The 24017-nt window shown below is 42.9% G+C and overlaps 1 protein-coding gene across 7 annotated transcripts in view; it reads right to left on the minus strand.

Moving 5' to 3' along the window:
* Positions 1-24017, minus strand: part of St5 (suppression of tumorigenicity 5) — a 161713-nt gene that overhangs the window by 76894 nt on the left and 60802 nt on the right. The window contains exon 1 of one of the 7 annotated variants that reach the window (XM_013511894.1): positions 12364-12515. The exons of the other annotated variants lie outside the window; for them this stretch is intronic. The gene's annotated coding sequence lies outside the window, so the exon portion shown is untranslated. Of the gene's footprint in view, positions 1-12363; positions 12516-24017 lie in introns of those variants that run through there. 7 annotated transcript variants of the gene reach the window in all.

Below are 24017 nucleotides of genomic sequence, written 5' to 3' on the forward strand. Positions count from 1 at the left end.
GGAGGGGGCACTGAAGGAACAGGAGATGTACACACACAGAAATGGGAATTTCATGATCCTGAAAGGGGAACTGCTCCAAGTGACTGAGGATGAAGACGTGCTCAGGCTACGGTGACTTTAATACGAATGCAAATGAAGTCCTTAGCATCAAAAAGTGAAAGACTATGAGGCCAGAGCATAGAATTCCCAAGTCCTAATAATGCCAGAAAGGGGACATATAAAAAAGGCTGAAAACAATTAATGCGAAGCCAAAACACAGGTAACAGCACCAAGAATGAGGAGACAGACATGAAGGGAAGGACTAACTTCTCACAGGACAGGCTGCTTGCCAGGAAGGGCTAGGAAGCCAATTCAGGGAGCAGTCAGGGAGGCGGGGAAGTGGCCTCACTCGAGAGGGTCACACGGAGGTGAGACCACAGCTAGCTTCAGGGAAAAGCCAGATCTCAGCTATAATAAGGAAGCAGAACTGTTCAAAGAAAAGGCAGAAAACAAGGGGCAGTACCACTTTTTGTTTATTATATTAGAGAAGATGGTAAAGAAAACTATTCCCAAAGTCAGGCAGAGTGCAGCAACCTGGGCACTCTCATACAATGTAGGACATGCTATCGACCAGTACAATTCCTCCTTTTTTTTTTTGTATTGGGACTCGAACTCAGGACCTTGAGCTTGCCAGGCAGGTGCTACGCCACTGAGCCATATTCCCAAGCACTACAATTCCTTCTAGAAGACAATTTAGGCGCTGGGGATTTAGCTCAGCAGCAAAATGCCTGCCTGGCAAGCGCAAGGTCGTGAGTTCGGTTCCTGGTACCGGAGAAAAACCAAAAAAAAAAAAAAAAAGACAATTTAGCAATACACACATATATATACAGAGTCACATATCACTTACAGACAGGGATACATTTTGGAAAAGTATAATTAGGCTATATATATATATATTCATTTTCAAAGAAACTTCTAGAAATAACTATCATAAAGGTAAACATGTGCGTATAGTTATACAGATATGTAGATACTTATTACCTCATAGCTTTTAATAGTGAAATAACAAAAACAACCTAAAAGTCTATCAGGAGATCATTATATAAATAATTATTCATCTACAATGGAATTCTACAAAGCTTTAAACATTACAAAGTAGTTTTATATATACTGTCTGTGGAATATATTTGAGAAGAATTTTAGTTGAAAAAGTAGGTTAAAAAACCTAAGTGGAAAATAATATCATGTTTTGAAAAAAACATATACACTGGGCGACCAAATTATTAAGTGAATATTTAAATTTTTACAAATTTGTTACAGTAAAAGACACATTGCTAACACAATGGTAATATGCATGTTTGAAAGGATATTTTAAGGGGGGATTGATGGTAATATGTCTCTCACTGTAAAAAAAATGTTTATTTAAATGTTTACTACATGTTTTGATCGTACTGCATACAACATACATGGAAAGATCCAAAAGGACAACATCTACAAAAAAATTAACAAATATGGGACCTTTACTTCCTTCCTAATATTTTTTATTTTACATATGTTCTTCAATGAGCATGTATTTCTTTTATTATTGGAAAATCAATAAAGTTAACTGCAGAAAAAAGGAAAAGGAAATAAAGGCAAGCTGCTCTGCCCATAGCACATGGGCTTTACCTGGAATGATGAGAAATATTAGCTGCAAAAGAGGGAGCTTCTGTAGGCAGAAGTGTAACAAAAGTGCTACAAAAAATGAGAGTCGGAAGTGAAGCAAAGCTTAGAGGCTTATATCTAGGTTCAGCTCTGTTCCCTGAGCAAAGAAGGCTGCTGGTAAGCTAGGTGGTAATCACAAGCCAGTCTTCCATTCAGGCAGATATGAAACATCTGAACTTGTACCTACTCCAGCAGTACTGGCTGCCTGACGTCTGTGAACCAGCACACGTGCCAGCATGGTGTCCTCTATCACCCAAGCCCACAGGGGGCAGGGCAGATGTTAGAAACCATAGGAAGCCACAGCACCTGAGATGCCACGAGTGTCCACTGGAAGTAAGTCGCCTGCCTGCTTTCAGACTGTGGGTCTCATCCAAGAAGCAGCTGCCTAGTGAGCTTCATCTCTAGGCCCTAATGCCTGAGCATGCCCCCATGACAGTGAAAAACTCACCAGCTTTTCTCTACACATTAAAAATAGCCTGAGACGAGGGCAGTTTTCTAGGATCACTGCTACGAAGACCGAGGGTAAAAGGTCACAAATGCAAACTGTTTCTGTGGCTCAAATCCCCCTCACTCTATCTAACCAAGATGACCCAGACAAAGAAGCGCCACACGCATCAGGAGGTAGTCACCTGCCTGCCTTGTTTTTCAGCATCTGGAACATCATCCCCTCCCGGCTAGGACCTCTCCCTGGTCACTATAAGCAATAATTTATTTGTGATGTAAGCTTTATTCACAGATGCCTAAGGCTAGTGTGAACTAGGAGTGATGACAGTCACGTCCAGATAGAAAAAGTCACACGGATGAAGCAAAGCACAATCTGTGCCCAGCATTTATGGTCCAAGAGACAGAGGAAAAGAGGGGAAGAATGTGATAGGCTTGTTCACGTGACCCCGCAGCACTTATCAGCCGCTAGCCGGTAAATGAAAGAAAAGTCCAATACCTGGTATCTAAGAGGGAAGTAAACACTAGGTCAGACCCCTTCCCTCCCAGGACTGCAATAAGTATTAAACAAACTAATGTTTTAATACAAGCAAGAATATAAGTTATACAGCTCTGCCTTGGCTGGAGTCAATCCTTTCATTTCTTTCCTGAAGTCTATGGATCTGCCTCCAGCTGGAAATACAGTGTTTGGAATATAGAGCTCAGGGCCTTGAACTGCTGTCTAACTCATGACAAAATTCCAAGGGAAACCATCTAAGGGATATGATATATGTACATGCCCCTGGGCATTTTAAGCTCCGTTTATCTGTCAGGTCACCAGAAACCTGGCTGCCATTAACTCAGCTCCTTGTACAGTTTTCACCAAGTTGCAATTTTATGTAATGCATTTTAATTTTACTAGCAGTCTTTAGGACCTGGGATGTAGCTCAGTGGAGCAGCGCCTGCCTGGCAAGCGCAAGGCCCTGAGTTTGAGTCCTGGTATCAAAAAAAGAAAATAGTAGTATTAGCAGTCTTTATCAGAGAGCTATAGGAAATCAACACACATGGGAATTTGCTGTAAAAATGATAAAAGTTGTGATTAGAAAAATAAAATAATTTAGGGGTAATAAGAGAGAATTACTGTCTAATATATCATTCAATACCACCTTATATATCTGTGTAAATTTCATTACAGTACAAAACTGAAGAAGAAAAAAAAAAAAAAAACCAAGATTACCTCCTTTGAGGGACTGCTAAGCAGACTGCCCAGGAACTGAGTGGAAGCAACCTCAGTAACGAGCAGGATTAGGGTCCTGGCACGCTCTTCTTTCTTTTGGTGCCAGTTATCTGTTACTGTGTTATTAACAGGATTAGGGCCTCCATACACCAGTAATCTACCGTGTACCAAGCATTGTTCTCATGTGTTAATTATGTTAATTCACCTAATACTCTAAAACAATGCTATGAGGTAAACACTACCAACTTTATTTTACTAAGTAAGAAAACCAAAGCCCCAAATCGTCTACCTAGTAAAAGTAGGAGCCAGAATCCAAATCAGGTCTGATTTCAAAATTCTCCTTCCTTCTCCTTCTTCTGTCCCATAAGAAAAAGTGTACGTGGGGGGGTTGTTTTTATTATTTTGGTAGTTAGCCACCTCCTTTCTTCTTCTAAAAAGATAAGACAAATACAGAAAAGTAACCCGTGTGAAAATGCTCTATATTCTGTGAGTATTCATATGTAAATAACTACCACTGTCCTCCAGGAGAAGCTGCATAAGGCCAAGCTCAGATTACCACCACACACAACCCCCCAACACTCTGCGAAGTCTGTAGAAAACAAACTCTAAAATCACGGCTTCACCAAAACACTTTTCTCCCAACACTGAAACTCAAAAAGCCATGTAAGCGTGTGGAGCTGTCACTCCCTCACACAGAGACGTCCAGCAAGACAGTGAGAAATCAGCCCACTTGTGGGTTCCCCCAGGCACAGACCCATTTGCTTCGCCATCAAGAAGATGCTGCTATTTACCCAAGTCAGCCTTCTTTTCTCCCCTTTCCTTTTCATCCCTTCTCCTTCAACAATTCCTCAAAGCATTCTTTCAGGAGATACAATCTTTGACAGGAATACTTACCCTTTCAAATTTTCATGTTTGGCTTATCTACAAATCCATGACTTCAGATCAAAGTGCTCTAAAACTCTGAAGCCTGTGTTTCTTTCCAATGAATTTGATGGGTACTACCTAGGAGATGCATATCCCTTCCCTGGTACTTTAGTGATATCAGAATAAACACTGGAGATAATGGCAACACACCTCTAATCCCAGTGCTCTGGGAGGCTGAGGCAAGAGAATCACAAATTCGAGCCTTGCCTATGCAATTTAGTGACTTTGTGAGCTCCTGTCTCAAAAAAAAAAAGAAAGGGCTGAGAATGTAGCTCACTGCAAAGGCCCTGGGTTTAATCCGCAATATGTACCAACTCCCTCACAAAACAAGTTCAGAATAAGATAAATTCAGGTCACTCCCTCTCCAATCCTGGGCTTGGGTCGTTATCTAGAACTTTAACAGGCAAATGGTCACTAGCAGCAAGAAACACAGGGACAGGCACCCTCTCTACCTGTCCTCACCCAAATCCTACAAGTGAAGTATAAAGAACACAACACAAATCTTGATAAAGGTAGGCTAGCAAAACATACCCCAACCAAAAAAGCATCCAAGGGTACCATACAAACTAGTCTTCAGGGGTCAGCAGAGAGCACAGGCTCTCTGTCCAGCTTGCCAAACACTGGATGACTTGACTGATCAAGTGTGCCTCCTCTGAAGGTCTCCTGCTGGAACCCCACCCCACAGTTCACTTCCTTTCCTTCTTACTACTGATCCCCAGCTCCTTTTGTTTCTTCCAACCCCCATCCAGTGGAGCTGGGAGAACATATAGAACGTAACAGGTTTAGCGATATAAAATGCAGCTACATATTTTTCTTTCATTCCACCACTGACCAGGATTCCAACCTTCCGCTGTGCCCCAGCTCTACCTAAAAATTGTCCTCTGGCACCTTCATACTCTCCAGAGAACCACAGACCACCTCCTGCACTAACATACACCAGGTTCTCTCTAACAGCGTGTGCTTCACTTTGGCAACTCCAATACCTACAACCATCTGAAACCCCGATCTCACGGTGGACTCCCTGACTTCAGTTTCATTTCCGCATTAGGCACCCACATCTACGGACAAAGCTGGAACCTAACCCTCGTTTGAGACCATACGTCTCAAAAACCCTGCTACCCAACCCAGATTTCCCTTCCTGCCTATCATATTTTGTCTTCTTACTAACCAACAACTGCTCTTTGACCTTGGCCTCCTCTCTGCTTCCTTAAGCTCTTCTCCTTTTTCTTCACTTACATCAGCCGTCCTTTCCTTTGCACCCACTCAAGCTAGAATCCACGATTCATCACACTCAGAGCCACAGCTCCTCTCTCCCTCCTTCATGAAGTCTTAACTCTGAATGAATCAACTCAACCACTGGTATTCTCCATTCTTTTGCTGCTGGTCAGAAAAATTGGTGATCAGAAATCAACATGTCTAAAGCATGTCCAGAAGGTCTTTCAGAGACACCTTCTGAAGCATTTATGGGTAAAATGATTCAAGGCCTGGAATTTACTTCCAAAAATCCCAGCAGAAAAGGTGGAGGAATGGACAAGGATAGAAATAAAATGAGCTAGCCTGTACAGTGGTAACTGCTGAAGCTGAATAGTAGGTATAAGGGTGTTCGTCTTCTACTTGCTCTATTTTGAGTATGTCTGACATGTCCCCTAATAAAAAGTTTAAAAAACAAAGCCCCTCACATGAAAGATTTAATGGGATCTGTGCCAAAGATCACCCACAGATTACCTGATAGTCAGAAAATGAAAACTGTAATTTTACAATGAAGAAATCTGGCTGGGCTACTTTAACCAGTAGCCACATTTAGCATCAATAATAGTGGGACAACTGGGCCAGGCATTAAATGCCTCTTATCAGCTGCAGCATTTGTAAAAGATTTCATTCCCCCTTGAAATGTTTAAATCTAATCAAGCCTCCATCTCTAACTTATACTTCATAGAAAATACAGGGAAAAGAGGAACAACCTAAACAGTACGCAAGAAACAATCAGACAAATCCACAAGGTGAAAAGTGAATTCACATTAAAAAAAGCAATGTCTACAACTGAACCCACCATTTCCCACTCTGCCCATAATGAAACACATCCCCTTCTCTGGCTTTCCCACAGTCACCCAGGTTTCAAGTCATTCCTGATGTTCTCTCATCTCCTCTGGCGCTCATTTATCGCCACGTCTGCAAATTCTGCCTCCTCCATGTGTTAGACTCCGCTTCTCCATCCTCTGCCACTCTTTACCTCAGACCTGATCATCAATTGCTTAACTTAAGCAGCAGCCTCCTAAAAGCCATCTCCCTGTTCCAGTGTTTTCCTTTCTTCAAATCTACCCTCTTCACAATGAATGTAATCATTATATACTGCAAAGATGCACTAACATTTTTTTTAAATCTACCCTCTACCTTTCTTTCTCTGCATCTTTCTCTAACGCACATTTACGCACATCATTCCTGTGTTCAAACTTTTTCAGCAGCTCCACTGCCTGAGTAGTGCTTCCCAAAACGTGATGAACCACATGGCACTTGCCATGGGACACTACACTCCGGTGCAGTTATCTGGCAGGAGCTACAATATGATGGGCAATCACTTTTGATTCTTCCAAACCTCGTTAGATTAAGGAGAAAGTCTCTACTTGCTGCTTTTATTTCCCCAACACCTAATAATCTCTTAACAAGAGAGGACTTTCACGTTCGCTGAAAGTTTTTCAACTTTTTCCTGTTGGATTCTATCTACTTTAAAAATCACCTTCTGTTAGGGCAAATGATATTGATTTTTCACTTTAAGAAAATGAGATCATGTTTCCTTTCAAAACAAATGTAGGCTAGAAAACGATGTCATTTAAGCATTATACACATACAGTTCAGGTATCACTAAGAGGCCACAGCAATACTGTGAAGACGGTAAGCAGTGAATTAAACCTTGGAAAAACTGCTCTGTGGTTTAAAATTCAAGTTTCTCTGTGTGGTCCTGGAGGTTTCAAAATAAGTCTGGAGAAGCATTCCTCTCTCCTAAAACCGGGAAGGCCCTTGTCATTGCCTCAAAGAGCACAACGTGGCCCGTGTGAGGACGCGTAACTTCCAGTGTTAGGGGAGATTGGAGCCGTGAAACACTGGCCAGTCATGAAATCTCTCAGCAGGTCTCTCTAGGGACACTGACTTTCAGGTTCTGAGGCACCTTGTAAGAACCCTAGCTACCCTGAGGTTGCCAAGAAGGGATCACCTGGAGCAGGAAGAGGGGGTGAGAGGGAAAGCCCTTATGAGCAAGGAGGCAAACAGAGGACCTCCGGCTGAGTTTTCCTAGCCCACCTATCACACAAGGCGGTGAGTGAGCCTTCAGACGATTCCAGCCACTAACTAAAACTATATGAGAAGACCCTAAGCAAGACACCCAGAATCACGAGCCAACAGTAAAATAATTTGATGTTTTTAAGCCACTATGTTTTGGGGTAGGGACTGGTAGACAGGACGCTAGTAGATCTGCCTCAGACCTGCCTCTGTGGACTCATCTTGACTGTGCTCACTCCGTCCAGCTAAGGACAGCAAATTCCACCACTGCCTACCTCCCTGCACACTCTGCACTCACTGCTTCCCTCCCCGCTGTTTTATGCATGCCAGTCTTTCCACCTGGAATATCCCTTTCTGCCTTGTCCACTTAAAAAAATATGGCATCCTTCAAATTCCCCAACACCACTTCCTTTGTGAAACTGCGCCCTTGTGGTCCTCACTCTGCTCCCGCTGGCTGCTGCACCAATCCTGTGCTCCCAGGCCACATCTGCAGTGACACAGATCCCACTGCAGCACAGCAGCCTCCAATGCGCCTAGTCCACCACACTAAGTTCCTGCAGAGTGTGGGCTGCATGTCTGCACGCAGCTGGCACTGTGGGGGTCTACTGAGTGCTGGTCTGAAGTTTCTCCTCCTGCTTCCTTATTAGCCTATTTCCACTAACATTCCTGTCTGAGCTTCTGGCTGTCAGAGAAGAAAAGATGCCGGCTCAATCCTCTTCTCCTCGGTCTCCCAAACCCTCACTACCAGTTCCAGGCTTACTTATGCTCTGCCCATTGAATGAGGCTTTCTTTTCTGAATGCACTGACCCAGAACTAAAAGCTACCTTTAAAAATACATTTAGATAGAACCTGATTAACTTAGCGTCTAGGGTATAAGTAGGTCTTCCATAAACTGTATTCCTCTTCTGTCTGTCACTTCAGAAATTGTCCTTAGTCTGTCTTCTAAGCAGCCACATTTCCCCACATGTCTTCCTGCTGTCCCCCTCCCGAAGTCACACCCTTTCTGGGTCTTAACACTCCCTGGGACTGCAGCCCACTGACGCTTCATCACTCTGTCACTGACACCAGTTCCCATACATGCTTCTACTTTGGCCAGAATGAGCCAAATATGATTTTTTTAAAACTAGTCCTGGCTGGCCTCAAACTTGCAATATTCCCGCTTCAGCCCCTGAAGTATGGGATTATAGACGTGGACTAAAATGTCCAGCTTCAGTCAGGTATGACTTAAGGGAGAGGCTTTTGTGTCACAATGTGTAGGTCTAGTGCATTCATACAATTGCAGCTTTCCCAGGGGTACTGATGCAACTGTCCCCAGGCATTAAGAAAAACAATCTATACCAATAAAATAAATAAACAAAATTCTAAAAAAGAATCTGGCTTTGCTATGTACAGGGTAATATAGAAAATATCGAAACAAAAAAACAGCAAGAATTGGGAATCTAAGACTGGGAAGAATGGGTACAATTTTCAATTTGCTTCTCTCACTAAAGGCTTTTCTTCTTTGTAAACTGAATTAGATATGTTTCTTTTTTTTTTTTTTTTGGTTTTTCTCTGGTACCAGGAACCGAACTCACGACCTTGCACTTGCCAGGCAGGCGCTTTGCTGCTGAGCTAAATCCCCAGCCCCAAGATATGTTTCTTTATAAACGTAACATAAAATGTTTTTAATGGTTATAATATATTCTAAATAGGAAATATTAAAAGAATTTGAATATAGGTAATGTCAATTCGCTGAAACAATGATGTAAAAAGTTTATAAACTTTACATAAAGAATGAATGTAATAGGAAAGCGGTTATTAGTTTTTAGTCAAAATTTAATTCCATACTTCACTCAAAAAGCTAAATTAGTTAAAATATAAAAACTGGAACCATAGAACACTATAAGAAACCATTAAGTATCTTTATAATTCTGGTGAACGAAGAAAAATTGTTAAAGTATAACACAAAATTAAACTCAAAAGTCATGATAAGGTGAAAAAACATGAAGGAAAATATTACACATTTGCCTACATAAAAATTTAAAACATGTGAAATGCAAATAACTAGTATAAAACAAAATAAAAAATTAAGAAAAAAGTGGGAAAAATAACCAGCAACACATATATCAAAGAGTCCTAATGTAACATATTTGTAAGAACTCTTACAAATCTACAAGAAAAACAATGAACAACATATTTTGGCAGAATAAAACACAATAGAATAAAAACAAGTGTTGGAAAGCATAAAAAGATACACGATTTCACTAATAATTAAAGAAATCCTAATAAAGAAAGAAGTCATTTTTTACTTATCAGATTAGCAAAGATTGAAAGGATTTATAATATCCATGTTGGCAAGGGTGCAGCAGAATGAGGCACCTTCACACACTGTTGAATTAAAAGTTGACGCAACTTCTTTCGAAAGCAGTTTGGCAATATTTATTAACATACACGAGTACAGAGTACATCCTTTGATGAGCAAATCTTCCCTTCTAGGAATTTAGCTTAAGGAAATGCAAGTACTAGAACATACGGGCAAAGACAGCTGTTTGCTGCTGTTTATAGCAGCTCTGTTTATAATAGGAAAACTGGAAACAACTCAAATGTCCATCATTAGGAACTTGACTAAATAAACTACCAATATGATATATCTATCTGAAGAAACACAACATATATCTATCCTGTTAAAAGTGATGTAAGGATAAGGAAAAATACCCACGTGAATTATGAATAAATTATAAATTTTAGTACAGTATTGTATGCTTTTCCCTATTGTAGGAAAATATGTAATACAAAATTTGCCATTTTAATCAGTAAGTGCACTTACTCAGTACCATTAATTACACTCACAGAGTTGTGCAATCACCACCATTTCCAAAACTTTTCCATTACCCCAGTAACTACAACCGTTGAGCAATAACTCCCCATTCTATCCTCTCTCTAAGCTCTAGGCAACCTCTAATCTACTTTCTGTCTATGAATTGTCCATTTCTAGATATTTTATTTCAGTTAGCACAATGTCTTCAAGGTTCATCTATGTTGTACGATGTACCAGAATTTCATTCCTTTTTATGGTGGAAAAAACTTGCATTATAGATGTACATATTTTGTTTATTCACGCATCAGGTAGTGACCAGTTGGGTTGTTCCCACCTTTGGGCTACTATGAATAATGCTGCAGGGAAGACTGGCATTCAAGGACCCTGTCTTCAATTTTTGAAAACAGGTTCCTCTAGGTACACACCCAGAGGGCAATTGGTGGGTCACGTGGCACTTTTAGGCTAAGGAGTAACCAAACTGTTTTTCACAGTGGCTGTGCCACTTACCTCCCCACCAGCAATGTACCAAGGCTCTAACTTCTCCACATCTTCACCAACATGTTTTGTTTTCCAATTTTTGTTCAAGTATAATCTTTTTTACAGAAATTAATATACAAATTTTTTTTTTGTACCGGGAATCAAACTCAAGACCTTGCACTTGCCAGGCAGGTGCTTATGCCACTGAGCTATATCCCGGCCCTACAAATGTATCTTTAAAATATAACAGTCTATGATTCTGCTTCTGGAGTGTGGTGGTTAACTGACTGTCAACTTGAGTGGGAATGCCCAGCTAATTGAGTCAGCGTGGTTTCAGACATGGAACACCTACTTTAGGGAGGACTGCTGTCCCAATGGTATAAAAAGGAGGAGAACCAACAGGAGAGGTTTCAGCTGAGCTTCGCTGTGGCTGATGGTCCTCATGGAGATTTGGCTGTTCTCTTTGGAGAAGCCCTGATCTGCCTTGGCCTTGGGCGACCTCTCTTGGCTTTGGGCACAGATTCTTCAGCTCCCAGCACGGGCCTTTTGGCTATGGCTCAGACTCTAGCTTCTAGTGCTTGACCCTTTGACCTTCAGGCACAGATCCCTGGTAGATTTTTCACCCTCCTGATGCAGACTCCTGGGGGTCACTGCTGTGGGCTCCAGGCTTTCAGCTGAATTCTTTGGCTCTCTAGTGCTCAGCAGATCTTTTGCACTCTTCTACATTTGCCTCGGTGGACGGCTATGGTAGACCAATCTTGTGAATTTCTGAGTCCTGCATTAAATCTGACTCAGAGAAAGTGCTTTCAGGAGCCTTGCCCCAGCCCTGTAAGCTCTTGTAAGCGCTAATACATAGCGCATGGCTTTATAGCAGAGACTCATAGTCTTCCTTTTATATTCTCCATTTTTGTAAAAGTTTTTAAAACACAGGTTGCTTTTATTTAAAAAAAAAAAAAAAAAAAGCATTAGAAAAAAATTAGCCTGAGACAGTCTCATGCTTGCTTGCTAAGCTGAAGCCACAATTATTGTGTTAGGGACAAAATAAGGTCCTAAATCAGCAGCAATGAAAAGACCCGAGTCCAGTCCTAACTGCCACCACAGACACTTAAGTTTTCTCACCTCTGAATTTCTAGGCCCTGGGGACTGGACCTGAGCTCCCAGGTACCCACCACACCAAGCTCCCAGCTCTTCACGCTGCAGGAATGGGCCAGAGCTGTGTGGTCATACCGATACCAACCACACGGCACACCGCGGCCACAGGAGCCCCAGGTTGCTTATCTCAGGCTACAAGTAGCTGCCTCCTTACTCATGTCTCACATGATTAGACTGCGCAGCACTGGGTCAGGTAAGCTTCAGTACTCCTCTCCACATAGAAACAGAAACTGTGTTTATGTTAAACTAATGCAGGAAGCTAAGGAAAAGGAGAGCCATGGGGAAAACCCAAAAGCCACTGACCGCAAAGTAGCGAATGAAGATCCTCTCCTCAAAAGGGAAAAGATTCTGGAAACAAACATGCCAAGGAAATCAGGGTGGTTTAGATTTATTAACTCACCTGAGGCCATGGGTACTGAAGTAGACAGCAAGGGGTACTGTCTGTGGCCATGCTGCGTCAAGAGAATCCCAGGGTCACCTGCTTGGGCTGCGACAAGCGGAAAACCTGACCTCAGTGGGAAGAGGCACTGAGGCCTGGGTAAGTGAAAATCAAATGCAATTTTCTCTTCCAGGTGTTTTCAGCCTTTCAACTGCCAACTGTGGACTTTGCCCTTGAAATTCAACTCCTGAGCTAAAAAGATAATCTCCCAGGCATGTCCTGTGTAAACGTGGCTAATCAACAGAACACACTCAGTGCCTAGCCTGCTTGCAGTTCCTAAAACAGGCCTGCCAGCCAAGAGGCTGTGTCAAGGGCAGGGGGAAGCTTTTCCTGGCTTAAATGTCACCTACTCTGATGCAATCGAATGCCCAAGGTGGGTATTTTCCAAAAATCGACAAGCAGCTGTTTAGAAATAAGCACACACCTGGAAATCTCACCCGGAAGGGATATGGATACCGTGAGAAGAGTCATTGTGAGCGAAAGCACAGATTTTAAGCAGACTTTGTTGATATTACAGAGCAAGCCACCAAAGAACTTCTGAAGTGTACACTTATAGACAGGAAATTCTAGGTTAGTAAAAGCAAGCAAGCCAGTAAACATCTGGTCCTCAAATCCTTATTGCATCTCAGCTACAAGCCTCTTTAGCACTGGTTCTCAAAGTGGGGTTCCAAATCAGTAACAGAAGCAGCATTTGCAAATTCATTAAAACTGCAAATTCTCAGGCTCTATTTCGGACTTAAGTGAACTGGAAAGAAAGTCTCCAGGTGAGTTTGGTGTACGTTCAAGTCTGGAAAGCACTACTGTAAGCTCCAGAGAGCCCTGCCACATGGAGTTCAGACCCCCAGCCCTACACTTCCCTTATATTCTGCTCTAAATGAATTGTGAGGATCTGGATTATCACCTCTCCAGTTACACCCAGTGAGACAGGCAAGATTTCTCCCGCTCCAGTTGTGTCTTCTACATGGTCTCAGAGGTTTGTTTTCTACAATCCCAACCAACTGTGCTTCTTTCCTATTTTCAGAAGAACAGTGAGTCCCCAGCTCCTAAATGGTTCAGGCCCTTTAAGATTCGACCTCAGCCAATCTTTCCAGTCTCATCCTCTAACTCATCTGTATGTCTGTGCTTATGGTAGGTGACCACTTAATGTCTTCTCAGTGAATCTGTGTTAAAAATATCCTCTCAAGGCATCTTCCCCCACACTGGTCTTTTCCTTCAAAAGCAAGGTAGTTATTAAAACAAATGAGGATGGAGACAGCAAAATAGAATCCAATTACTTACAAAACTCTCTGCATCAGGAATTGATGCTACATATGAAATTCAGTCTTCCCTGACTCTGCCCTTTGCAGACTATTCCATCTCAGCAGGCTGACTAGGAACACAAAGGAATGAGAGTTTATAAATACTCTGCATTTTCACTTCAGAATCCTGGGCCTTGATTTATAGAATCCAAAAAGGAACAGTCCCTTTAGAAAAAGAGTTATCTACAAATAGAAACGAGTCACTATTCCATTTCCAAGACGTCAGAATTGTGGCCTGATGGGTTTTCTTTCCTCAAAGATTCCCACCAATCTTGAGACTCTAGAAGAGACCTACAAAACTAGGAAATGGGGCGTTCTACTGACAAATTACTCGAGTTCTCCAAAAACAAATTCTAGCTCCTTCCTATCAAAAATGCCACTTTTTCACTACATAAAATAGGAGAAGACATAATCTAAAACATCTAACTGTTCATGGGGTGTTAATGTGAAGGACCATCATGCTTCCTGACCGGATTAAGAGTGGATACTCAGGTTATCTGTTTGAGGTTCTACCATACTCCCTACACTATTTTTTACACGGACCAGCAAAATCTCTATTTTGCCAGGTACTCCTTTCAGGGAAAGTTGAAAATTATTCATTCAATTCTATGAACATTCAAAAAAAATCTATTCTAGCTTCTACTGGATAGAAAGGAGCACCAGACGGTAAATAACAATTTTGGGTGGGGGGAATGATACATAGTATTTTAGATAACTAGCAGGAACTGCATACCCTATATCAGCCAGAGTGCAGGTATAGAAGAAACACATACTCTGGGATCTCAGGGACTTAGATTTAAATTTTTAAGCAAGTTAGCTATTCTGAGTTTCTGCAGACATCAGGACATCAACAAATTCACTCACAGATGGCTGCGGGTGTTTGTTAAAATGACACAAAGATGTCTAGTATAACATGATGCCTACAATAGAATTAGCATCCTACTAATGATATACCATAAACCTAAAATATGCAGAAAACTGTAAAACACGCAGTCCCAAGAATTACGCAGAACAGATCCACTTAAATTCTGTTGGCTGGGTAGCCACATGCCTACCGTTAAACAAGATCATTTGCTGACCCGTACTTTCTCTTGATCCTTCTCAATCAGGTTCAGTGTTCCTCTTTGCTAGCCATACCCCCCAAACTTCCATACTTTATTCCAAGTTGTGCCACAAACTGAGAATATCCACCTTTGATGCTGGTTTCTCTAAGCCCCCCAACAATGGCCAAAAGGCTATATCTGAATAAGCCCCCCCAACACCTTATACCCTCTGTGCACTTGCTTCCTATGTCCTGACAACGATAACTTCTTTTATGCACACTCAACATGTCAAATTCTTTCCCATGTCAGGGGCTCTGCTCAGTGAATCAGTCTTAAAAATAATCTGAAAAACATCCTCTCAAGGCATCTTCCCCAACCACAGATCTTTTCCTTCAGAAGCAAGGTGGTTACTAAAACAAATAAGGATGGAGAGACAGCAAAGCAGAATCCAATTACTTACAAAATAGGAACAGTCGTTGCCTTCTCCAGGAATATACTTCCCCCAAATCTGTTCATTTGTGGCTTCTCATCCTTGAGCTCAGAGCTCAAATATCACATTCTCAGAGAGGCTTTCTCTAACCTCTCAGGTTGCTGTTTCTCTCTCTCTTTTACACCATCTTTATCTCCCCCACTTCTTCACTATCTTTATCTCATTTATTTGTTTACTTGTTTATTGACCCGCTTCCCCACTATACTTTAAACTTCCTGACAAGGTCTTTGCTCTCTTGGCTATCTCTACATCCTTAACATACGGAATAGCAGCTAGAACAGAATGGACACTCAGTGTATATTTACTGAATGGATAAATTCAGTTTTTCTCCTTTTTTGTTGTTTTTCTGAGTTTGTTTGTTTTTTTTGAGACAGGGTCTCACCATATGGTTCTGGCTGGCCTTGAATTCCTGTCAATCCTCCTGCCTCAGCCTCCTGAATAAATTCAGTTTCTGGAAGAGAAGCAGGAGTAGATCCCCCTTTTTTGTCAACTAATAGTGACAGTGGAGATGAGATTCCAAGGAAAGACTACAAGTTACAGGAAGAGCTGAGGATAAACCCTTAGGGAAATAGTCACCAGCAAACAGTCATCCTAGCCCTATCTACTAACAAAACATTAACTGCTATAGGGGCTCCAGAGCTCCGGGTGTTGCAGTCCCCAGGGTTTTCTACTTTATACTCCTACCAGTGAGGCCGTGCAGATGTGTATCTACCTTAAAATTCTGCATGTGAAAACAAGTCTGTAGATTGCTGATTTCAAAACCCCCTGGACTTATCAAATAGTTGTGTGGGTTCTGAGATGGGAAAAAAAGGCTTTTAAAATTTCCATTCGCCCAGCATGGTGGTGCATGGGAGGCTGAGGCAGGAAGTCTGCTAAAAATTCACATCTAGCCTGGTCTACATATTGAATTCAAGGCCAGCCCGAACTAACAAGACCCTGTCTCAAAACACAACCCCCACAAAAAATTCTATTTAATGAGATGTAAATAAAACACAAATTTCCAGTTGTTTTCTTTTTAACTTGACCCCTGCCACTTCCTCTTGGCCACTTACTCAGAGTAGAGTTAAGGAAACCACAGCCCTTCTTACCACCAGTAACCCCACAGCTGGCTCTCCCAGCACAGCTGGGCTTAACTCAACCCTGATCAGCAGGGATGACTCACACCCAGAGTCCATTCCTACATCTAAATGCAAACGGGTGAGTGAGTGAGAATATAAGGAACTTCTGCACATTCTATAGTCCAAAGCCCCAAGTCTCTGAACACTGCAGCTGAGTCAGTAAAGCCAAAGAGTCCAAGCCAAGGTCACTGCCATTGCCACGATCATCTCCGCTGTTCTAGTATTTTCCTGCCACACCCATATAGAGTTCTCTGTAGCTGCTAGGGTCAGTCACCGTCTTTCATTTTCTTTCCCTATTTCCATTCCGTTCTGGCAAGTGACATAGCATAAAGATACACGGGTCTGACCTTCTTGTCTAAAGATAATGACTACAAAGTCCCATTGTGGTTTCTATATGTTCATAGTCTTCACCATCTTTTAATTATTCCATCAGAACATATGGTAGGTCATAAATTGCTCATAAATGAAATAGCTGTGGTATGATTTTGTGCCAAGGAAACTTACCTCCAATATGGAGCAAGGGGCTTGGTTTTGATAGCTGTAAGTATCATCAAAGCTGATATTCTTTCTGATTTACAGGGAGCGACTACAGAATCTGAGTCCTGCCTAAAGGACCTACCAAAAGAAAGCTACAGACGCAGTAGGATATCTGACCTTAAATCGACAGAGTTGGGTCCTCTAAAGCAAAAAAGAATCTTAAATTATACACAGCCTCACTCAAAGAGAAAATCTGTGAAGCACCTATTCCCTGGAACTCCCTGTTATACCATAGGCTTGCCTGGGTTGAGCAGTCCCATAAATTGGCACTGTTGATATGACCTTTCCAGGCAATATTTCAACAAGAGATAACAAGAAAGCTGAGAGCTTTGGTACCACTCAAAGGAGATTTGAAGGACTTAAAACACTGCTAAATTTGGCAGCAAAAGTTCCAGTTTCTTGCAGTTGGAAAAGGAAATCTCTTTATAATTACACTAGTAGATAAGGAACTACTCCCTCTCTTCAGAAACAGATTATAACCTCCTCAGAGGCCCCACTCCTGTGGGAGGGGTCACAGTGATTACTGCTGGGCATGTGTCACCTGGGGCTTCCCAAGATGTCTCACCGAAAGACACAACGCCCGGAGCACGTCTTGATAGAACTGCCTTAGTCATAACCACTTGCCCAGAGATACCTGCTACTCTTTAATACCTAGACCTCTCTGACTGAGTTTCCACTCTGCCTCAGCCTCCTCCCAACCCTTCCACCTTTTATCCTGCTCTCCCATGCAGGGTTTTCCCATGTTCCTACTCCAGTGAATAAAACATGGTACCCATCAGAGAGGGTCCTCTCAGCCTAGATCCACCTCTGATTTGGCCAGATTCCCCCTCTGGTTTATGTGTTTCTTTACAAAAGCAAAGTACAAGAGCTCTGATCTATATACCAATCAGAAGACTCCGCTGTTCTGCTGATGTTAATTATCTACCCAAGATGTAAAGAAAGGGCACACCGTCTCACATTTTTCACCAGAACAAACCCCACAGACTAACCACAAAGAAACACTGCTCCGTTTACAAGAGAATAATAAACACAACAATAATTGCTAATATTTTATTCGGCAACAATGTAAGAGGTACTAACTTTAAGCACTTTTCTTTTGGGTTTCCCTACCACCCTGTGAGACAGTACTTATACTGCCTTGATTTTACAGACGAGAAAGCAAGCCATGGACAAGCTAAGTGACATTACAAAGCTCAGAACCTAGTAAGCAGCAGAGCCAGAATTTGAACCCAGTCTGACCTCAGAGTCCAGACTCTAAACATCACTCTTGTTGGATGGCTCTCCCTGTAACAGATTTGTCTTTGAGTATCAATGGATCACTGACCTAAAGAAGAGAGGGTCACTCTGAGAACAGTGCCATTTTTCTCCCGTGAGGGAAGGAAACCATAATGGCAGTATTTATTCACACTTTACAGAACAGTACTAATTCTAAGTATACACAGCAGAACAAATAAGTACCCGAAGTATCTAATGACCAAAATTTTCCAAGGATTTTTTTTTTTTTTTTTTTGGTTTTTCTCCGGTACCGGGAACCGAACTCACAACCTTGCATTTGCCAGGCAGGCACTTTGCCGCTGAGCTAAACTCCCAGCCCCCAGCTAAACCCCAGCCCCCCAAAATTTTCCAAGGATTATCAAGTGAAACACACCTTCTTTCTTAATAACTGGTACTTTCTGGCATACTAAGGGCCAGGGCCTCCTTGAAGTTGTAACCAAGCCCTTTGCACCTGAGAAGTTTCCAGGTTCCACGTTATAGGAACCAATTCAAAGTGCTTCCTAGAATCCAGTTGATGGGGTTAAAAGTTACTCAAACATTTTTCAAGCACAAACTATGTATGTTGATCATTTGAGGAAATAAACAGCATGCAAGAGTAAACTTAATTCACAGAACTTCTGGAAATCTAGTTGGAAAGATAAGACATAACACTATACATTGAAAGGTCAAGTCAAAATATCAATGAGATAGTCTCTCCATACCTTCTACTTTCTAGAAGAGGAAAATGAAACCTAGAGAAGACAAAATTATTTCCCTTAAGGTCAGGCAGCAAGTCTAAAATACAATCAGAACTGAAATTCCAACTCAGATCTGCTAACTACCTGGGGAGGGTGTTCTGCTGCTATGTACTAGTGGAAAAAGTCCTAGGATGTAGACGCAGCAGCTAACATTTACTGGGAGCATATTTGGGTCCAGAACTACACTGAGTGCTTGACTTACATTAAAAGTCATTTAGTCAGGTGTGGTGGCGCATGCCTGTGATCCCTGCACTCCGGAGGCTGAGGCAGGAGGATTGTTGCGAGTTTGAGATCAGCCTGGGCTACAAAGTAAGTTCAAGACCAGCCTGAACTGCACTGTGAGACCCTGTCTCAAAAAGAAAAAAAAAAAAAAGTCATTTAACCCTTACAACAGCCCTTTGAGGGGGTAGGTGACTACCCCCAATTTATAGATAAAGACAATGAGGCTTACAAAGGGTAATTCACCAGAATTCCATAGACAGTAAAAGGAAAAGCCAGACTATGAACTCTCCGAGCTGGCCCCAAAGCCTGTGCTCTAAGCTGGGTCTTCAAGGACACATGGCTAGCGTGTGAGGAGAGAGCCGAGGAAGCCTGTGTCCAGAGCACTGAGCACCGACTCCAATGTGGGAAAGGCCTCCAACCCAAGGTCAAGCAGGACTCAGGGCCCCGTATGGACTGGCCAGCAGGCAAGCGGCAGGCAAAAAGAACTTCTGGAAGCTCTCCCCTGCTCACGGAGGGCAGGCATCCCACAGGAGGATGAAGATGCAGCTGTGAGGCTGGGTTGAGAAGGACTCCCACAGAGACCTTCCTGGAGCCTTGGCAGATGCACAGAATACAAGAAACAGGGAGACCGGTCATTTGAAAACAGGAAGGAGCTCTAGAGATGGAGGGAAGGGGGCAGAGGGGAGGAGAAGAGAAATAAAAATATCTAAGATATATTAAGTACATGTACCTACTCCCTAACATGAATGTAAATGGTACATACTGCAAACATCTACTAATAAAATTTTTTAATTAAAAAAAAACATAGGGGCTGGGGATTTAGCTCAGTGGCAAAAGCGCCTGCCTGGCAAACGCAAGGTCGTGAGTTCGGTTCCCGGTACCGGAGAAAAAACCAAAAAAAAAAAAAAAAATTAAAAAAAAACATAAAGTACAAACTACTTCTAAAAGAACTGGATATGTTCCTAGTGAAGTGACCCCAACATGACAGACACCAGCCTTCCCCTCCAAAATGCTGCTCTAAATTAACTATTACTGTATAATGGAAAGCATTCAGCATTTCCTATGTTCCAGGCATTGAGACAGATTTTTACAGCTTTACATGTATCGTTTCATTTAATCCTTACTGTAACTCTGACAAGCTAAGTACCATCATTATATCCATTTTACAGATATCTCAGAGAAACTGAGATACAGAGATTAAATAACTTGCCCAAGGTCATACAACTAGGTCATGTTCTAAACCAAGGCCTCTGAGATGCCCAAACACCAGCTCCTAAGTATTGCACTGTACACACATAGGTAAGATGCTTGCTGCAAGCGCAGATGGGTCCACCACAGGTGCTTTAAGGCACACCACACTCATTGGGCACCTAATAGTCATGGAGTCACTGACAGTTGAACAAACACACTACAGGTTAATTCACTTAAAAAGCTATAAAACTCAATAGGGTAAGAACACCAAAATTCACGCAGCAAAGCTAGAGTTCTAAAAACTAGCTGACTTTCTGTGGTTTCCCCAATTTTTCCCTTCCTTACACTCTCACATATCCCATCCTTTGACAATCTCAGAGAAGCGGCAACACAGGCCTAGAACCCTCACCCTCCTTGTAATCCAGTACTATAGCCGGCTCTTTTCCACCACTCAGACAGAGCATTAAGTCTACTTCTAAGAGCAGAACTTTCCTCCTTCTTCTTGGCCTAAAAGCATGAGATGGTCATTATCCCTCCCATCCAAACCCCAAACCTCAGCAGGTCTGTTTCTTCTCTTAATCACACTGACAGAGGTTACCACGGGCGGGGGCGATTAGGACAATACAACATCTAATACAGCATATATGGGAATATGTGTCTCACTTGACATTTGTTTTGGATCCTCCCCAGCTCTTGGCCCAGATGCTCTGCATTCACTGACTTCATGGATAAACAGACCAAGAGGGCACATGTGGCACCACAGAAGCCTCTGAGCCAGACAACAAATGAACGAGGGTGTCAACCTCGATGTGAGCCACGCAGCTTCCCAGTGTTTGTTAAGAGGGAACAGCACTGTCTGCTTGGGCCCCTGGGGACAGGGCGGCCTCTATGCTGTGAAGGCCACCTTCCTCCCTCCACCTGCTGCCCCTGAGAACTACTTTCTCCTCCCCTCCCCCACCCCCTTGCCTGGGTCCTTTCTCCTGTTTTCTTCTAGTAATCTTCTGCCTGTACCAGATCTTGTCCCCTCGACCCTTGGTATAGCTCACTGTTTTCAGGTTCCAACAGTCCTCCACCCACCATGCGGCTTCCTCTAAGTCAGCCTCGGGCTCACATACAATCCCCTTCGGCAACCACAGGGCACACAGAAGAGTCTGGGTCTTTGAAAAACTCACATACAATCCCCTTCGGCAACCACAGGGCACACAGAAGAGTCTGGGTCTTTGAAAAACTGGGTGGTTTCATGACAAATGCTTACAAAATAAGGCAGTTCTATACCCTGAATACATATAGTTCACCCTTTTATAGGGACAGTGAAATCAAACAGTCAGGCAATTTTAGATGAGAAGAACATCATGACAGTTTCAGCAGCCCCAGACAACAGTGTATTCCTTACACTGGAACCAAGGAAAACGAGAGAAGGGATCTTTGGAGAAATTCTTCAATGAGGTGTGTAGTCTGGACTCATTTAACACCTTCCTCTCCCCTCAAAATACACACGCATAGACACACATGCAAACAGGCAGACAGACACACACACACACACATACATCTCTAGGAGTTTTCTAAGGCATGTGGCTAGAAGGAGACCGCATGTCCCAGGTTTTTCTATCGACACAGTATTACATAGCACATTTCCCCAAGGCGGATTCCCGCAGACTTCTCCTCCACCCACCCCTGAGACGGAGGCTCACAGTGCCTCCCCTCCAGCATCAGGGATGCACAGACTCCCTTTCTACTCCCAGAAGAACGCACACACTAACGCAAATTTTCCCATCGGCTTTAAAAGAGAAATCTCTGCCAACCCTGCCAGATGGTCTCTGTTTTTTTTTTTTTTTTTCCCTTTCATGCCCTCCTGCCCCTTCTCCACTTTCCATGGTCCCTCTAACTCAAAGAACTCGATTATCTGCCTGTAGATTCCCCTACCCCACCCTCAGCCCCCAAGCCAGTGCAGAAGAGGCACAGCGGAGAGGCCAAGCCAGAGCCGGGCAGGGAGGGCTGATCCTGCCCTCCTCCGGGCCCAGATATGCGTTGCCTTTGCTTACTGGCTGCCTCAGTACGCTCTTTTGGGCCCAAGAGTAGAAATCTGGAGTCACCAGGGCAGTGACAGCTAATAGCCAAGAGAATCCCACTCCTCCACAGGAACTCAGACTCTCCCACCTCCCTCAGGCACCAGGCCACCTCCCCTAAGTGGTTTTAGCATCCGATGCAGTTGGAAGTGGCACTTAGCCTCTTAGGTTCCAGGCCACGATCCTTGGAGTTTGGCGTGCCTCCCCGAAACGGTTCACCCAGCCCTTCATTTCACGGGTAGAGGCCCAGCCAGCACAGCCGAGGATGCCCCTGGCCTATTCTCCAAGGCATTTCAAAGTTTCAACTCCTTGGATGACTGATTATTCTGATTTTTGAGAGAAAGAACCTAGGAGGAGAGTGTACAGGGAGGAGAGCAGAGGAAGGGGGAGAGAGGGAGTGAGAACAAGAATGTTACTTTTTAATCCTTAAGGAACAGAGAGGGATCCAATTTGTGACTCAGCTCTGGGAAGCAGACTGATGGGGAGTGGGGAACAGCTGCAGCCCAACCTAAGCTGTGGACAACTTTTTCAGGCCTTCCAGGCTATTGTTCTCTCAGTCACCTGGAAGGAGAACACTGCTGCTTTTTCAAACAAAGCAGAATAAAACAACAAAAAAGACAATCCTGCCTATTTGAGGTCTGTGTGAGGCTTCTCTCAGACACTAGTCTGGGGTACGGCTGCCAGGTTTTTGCCTGTCTCAGCCCCAAAGGCTGAGACTGCTGAGGGGAAGGAAGGTGTCCCTAGAACACCACATATCTTACAGGTTCAGAGGACAGATCTGGGATGCCCTTGCCCGGAGTTTCCCTGCCCCTGCTATTCCCTTCCTTGGCACAGGCCCATGACATAGCCCCGAATCTGCCCTTGGAATTCCCACTTCCTTGTTTTTCTTTTTAATCTCCCCCTAAGCTACAGCTTGCCTTACAAGTTCCTGAAAGAGCTGCCCAGCCCTAACAAGACCTTCAGAGCAAGAACACTTTTTATCACTTAGAACCCTATCGTTCAAACCGACCCCTCTGCCCACTCAAGACAGTTTCCCTGGGAGAACCTAGCAGGACAAGGGAAGCAGCCCTGGCATCCAACAGCTTCTTTTCCAGCCAGTCAAATGCATGACACTGTAACTATAAGGACACTGGAAAAGCAAAGGATCTCTTGGAACCCCTCTCCTCTATAATACATGAGCTGAGCGACCTATGGAAAGTCTTATCCTTGAAGGTTCACTTGTGAGACTCGTCTACAATGAAACTCTCTGACCCAAAAAAAGCCCTATTTCTTTCCTTAAACATCTCAAACAGGTATTTAGGGATTTTTCTCACTTTGATTTATATGTGTACAAGAGTATATGGCACTTTATAAATGGGGCAACCAGAACACAGAAGCAAAGTGACTTTCTAGCAGACAGCTAGACCATTGCTTAAGTTTCCATTCATAATCTGTTATATTATTGAGGATTTGATCTACTTGAAAATACTTTCATAGAAACTATCCCATTTGCTCCTCCCAACCATGAAGTAGTTATTATCATTATCTCTATGATACAGCTAATATCCTAAAGCCTATATTAGTTAGGTACTCAATTGGAAAGTAGCAGAACCCAGTGATGGATTCACATCTTCTAACCCCAAGTCATTATTCTTTCTT

The sequence above is a fragment of the Chinchilla lanigera genome, unplaced genomic scaffold (assembly GCF_000276665.1).
Source record: "Chinchilla lanigera isolate Chin_1 unplaced genomic scaffold, ChiLan1.0 scaffold00013, whole genome shotgun sequence".
Taxonomy (NCBI): domain Eukaryota; kingdom Metazoa; phylum Chordata; class Mammalia; order Rodentia; family Chinchillidae; genus Chinchilla; species Chinchilla lanigera.